Genomic DNA, 4,924 nt, shown 5'->3' with positions numbered 1-4,924 from the left:
TTTTTCGTGTAAAGTTGAAGTAAATATTTGTGTGCTATTATAAAAAGTGAATAAGGTATAGTGGAAAATTTCCTGTTGACCGTACTTGACCCTAGTTGACCCTAGTTGACCCTAGTTGACCTTAGTTGATCCAGTTGTGAGCGCGGGTCTCAGTTCTTCCTCTTGATATTTTTTTTGTGTGTGTTCTTTCTTAAATTTCTTTATTGTGCTTGAAACTTTAATATATTTGGTAGAGGAGTTGGGAGTGTTGATACTCTGAGATTTGTGGTGGAGAGCGTGAGTGTTTGGGCGAGACTTCTGGGGAAACAATTAATGGCCAAAACGAATATTTACAGAGGAAAGAGAAGTTGACCAGTTACCCACCTGCTGTAACTCAGTCACCCAGTTGCTGTATTGCTGCCCTGGTCTGTCACCCAGTTTAGTGGGTGCCTGTGTCACCCGGCTTCTGTGACCATCACCCGCTGGCTGTCAGAGTGACCGTACTATCAGTTACTTGAAGTGACCTCACCTCAACCAGGTATCAGACATCTGGATCAAATACCTTCTGGCTGGACACCCAACACTCACCAGCCACCCACCAGGCAGCCGGCGTAGTGCCTGACCTACCACTAATCTTAGTACTTGGTGACTGTGTTAATATCACTACTGGTATTACACTTAACACCACTACTGGCACTACACTAAATACCACTACTGGCACTACACTTAATACCATTACTGGTACTTAACTTAATATCACTACTGGTACTACACTTAATATCACTACTGGTACTACACTTAATATCACTATTGGTACTACACTTAATATCACTACTGGTACTACACTTAATATCACTACTGGTACTACACTTAATATCACTACTGGTACTACACTTAATATCACTACTGGTACTACACTTAATATCACTACTGGTACTACACTTAATACCACTACTGGTACTACACTTAATATCACTACTGGTACTACACTTAATACCACTACTGGAACCACATTTAATACCACTACTGGCACTACACTTAATACCACTACTGGCACTACACTTAAAATACAACTATTGGCACTACGCTTAACACCACTACTTGCACTACACTTAATATCACAACTGGCACTACACTTAATACTACTACTGGTACTACACTTAATATCACTACTGTTACTACACTTAATACTACTACTGGTACTACACTTAATATCACTACTGGTACTACACTTAATATCACTACTGATACTACACTTAATGTCACTACTGGTACTACACTTAATATCACTACTGGTACTACACTTAATATCACTACTGATACTACACTTAATATCACTACTGTTACTACACTTAATATCACTACTGGTACTACACTTAATATCACTACTGGTACTACACTTAATACCACTACTGGTACTACACTTAATATCACTACTGGTACTACACTTAATACCACTACTGGAACCACATTTAATACCACTACTGGCACTACACTTAATACCACTACTGGCACTACACTTAAAATACAACTATTGGCACTACGCTTAACACCACTACTTGCACTACACTTAATATCACAACTGGCACTACACTTAATACTACTACTGGTACTACACTTAATATCACTACTGTTACTACACTTAATACTACTACTGGTACTACACTTAATATCACTACTGGTACTACACTTAATATCACTACTGATACTACACTTAATGTCACTACTGGTACTACACTTAATATCACTACTGGTACTACACTTAATATCACTACTGATACTACACTTAATATCACTACTGTTACTACACTTAATATCACTACTGGTACTACACTTAATATCACTACTGTTACTACACTTAATGTCACTACTGGTACTACACTTAATATCACTACTGGTACTACACTTAATATCACTACTGATACTACACTTAATGTCACTACTGGTACTACACTTAATATCACTACTGGTACTACACTTAATATCACTACTGATACTACACTTAATATCACTACTGGTACTACACTTAATATCACTACTGTTACTACACTTAATGTCACTACTGGTACTACACTTAATATCACTACTGATACTACACTTAATATCACTACTGGTACTACACTTAATATCACTACTGATACTACACTTAATGTCACTACTGGTACTACACTTAATATCACTACTGGTACTACACTTAATATCACTACTGATACTACACTTAATATCACTACTGGTACTACACTTAATATCACTACTGTTACTACACTTAATGTCACTACTGGTACTACACTTAATATCACTACTGTTACTACACTTAATGTCACTACTGTTACTACACTATCACTACTGTTACTACACTTAATGTCACTACTGGTACTACACTTAATATCACTACTGGTACTACACTTAATATCACTACTGGTACTACACTTAATATCACTACTGGTACTACACTTAATATCACTACTGGTACTACACTTAATATCACTACTGGTACTACACTTAATATCACTACTGGTACTACACTTAATATCACTACTGGTACTACACTTAATATCACTACTGGTACTACACTTAATATCACTACTGATACTACACTTAATATCACTACTGGTACTACACTTAATATCACTACTGGTACTACACTTAATATCACTACTGGTACTACACTTAATATCACTACTGGTACTACACTTAATATCACTACTGGTACTACACTTAATATCGCTACTGGTACTACACTTAATATCACTACTGATACTACACTTAATATCACTACTGGTACTACACTTAATATCACTACTGGTACTACACTTAATATCACTACTGGTACTACACTTAATATCACTACTGGTACTACACTTAATATCACTACAGGTACTACACTTAATATCACTACTGGTACTACACTTAATATCACTACTGATACTACACTTAATATCACTACTGGTACTACACTTAATATCACTACTGGTACTACACTTAATATCACTACTGGTACTACACTTAATATCACTACTGGTACTACACTTAATATCACTACTGGTACTACACTTAATATCACTACTGGTACTACACTTAATATCACTACTGTTACTACACTTAATATCACTACTGATACTACACTTAATATCACTACTGGTACTACACTATCACTACTGTTACTACACTTAATATCACTACTGGTACTACACTTAATATCACTACTGGTACTACACTTAATATCACTACTGGTACTACACTATCACTACTGTTACTACACTTAATGTCACTACTGTTACTACACTTAATGTCACTACTGGTACTACACTTAATATCACTACTCTCACTACACTTAATACTACTACTTGTACTACACTTAATGCCACTACTGGTACTACACTTAATACCACTACTGTTACTACATTTAGTATCACAACTGGTATTACACTTAACACCACTACTGGTACTACACTTAATAACACTACTGGTACTACACTTAATATCACTACTGTTACTACATTTAATATCACTACTGTTACTACATTTAATATCACTACTGGTATTACACTTAATAACACTACTGGTACTACACTTAATAACACTACTGGTACTACACTTAATAACACTACTGGTACTACACTTAATAACACTACTGGTACTACACTTAATATCACTACTGTTACTACATTTAATATCACTACTGGTATTACACTTAACATCACTATTGACACTACACTTAATACCCCTACTGGCACTGCACTTAATACCACTCCTGGCACTACACTTAATACCACTTCTGGTACTACACTTAACATCACTACTGTTACTACACTTAATATCACTACCAGTAGTACACTTAATGCCACTACTGGTACTACACTTAATATCACTACTCTCACTACACTTTATACCGCTACTGGTACTACACTTAATATCACTACTGGTACTACACTTAATATCACTACTGATACTACACTTAATGTCACTACTGGTACTACACTTAATATCACTACTGTTACTACACTTAATGTCACTACTGGTACTACACTTAATATCACTACTCTCACTACACTTAATACCACTACTGGTACTACACTTAATATCATTACTGGTACTACACTTAACACCACTACTGGCACTATACTTAATATCACTACTGGCAATACACTTAATACCACTCCTAGTACTACACTTAATATCACTACTTTTACTACACTTAATATCACTACTGGTACCACTATTATCACCACAAATGGCACCACCATTATCACTGCTACTGGCACCACTATTATCACCTATTCTAACTTAACTATTTTTAGTGGGTATGATATTTTATAAGATCAGTAAGCAGTGGACCATCACTTGGAAAAGGCCTGGCCGGGAGAACACAGGCGAATCTTTAATAATAATAATAATAATAATAAAAGTATAAATTCCTGGAGGCAAGTTCACTTCTTTCTCACACCAAATATATACAAGTTTACTTGGATCACATTGACTGAATATAAGAGGATAAAATCTAATCTGTATATGTGTGAAAATATTTCACAAAGTATCACAATGGAGATTTTGGCTCCAGATACTTACTATTTGTGGGTTCCAGAACATAAAGTTTTGGGTTCAGGAACCTATGGTGACGTCGTTGTCATCAACTGGCAAGGTCAACCAGCAGCTCTTAAAATAGCCAATTCAAGTAGTAATTATGAGTCACTTTTACGTGAAACAAATATTCTGTCTTGTCTTGATGGAAGGGGAGGCTCTCCAAAAGTGTTTGGCATGTCTAATGATCCACCTGCCTTACTCATGGAGTTTAAAGGCTCACAGTCCCTAATGGATGTTTTGAATGATTATCGGATTAACCTCTTGGAGGTCGGCTACAAGATTGGATGCTAGCTGCAAGATATTCACGAAGCATATTTCATTCATAATGACTTAAAGTGTAGCAATGTAATGATTGAAAATT

Source organism: Cherax quadricarinatus, unplaced genomic scaffold (assembly GCF_038502225.1).
Source record: "Cherax quadricarinatus isolate ZL_2023a unplaced genomic scaffold, ASM3850222v1 Contig1112, whole genome shotgun sequence".
Classification (NCBI taxonomy): domain Eukaryota; kingdom Metazoa; phylum Arthropoda; class Malacostraca; order Decapoda; family Parastacidae; genus Cherax; species Cherax quadricarinatus.
This window is presented reverse-complemented; position numbering follows the sequence as displayed.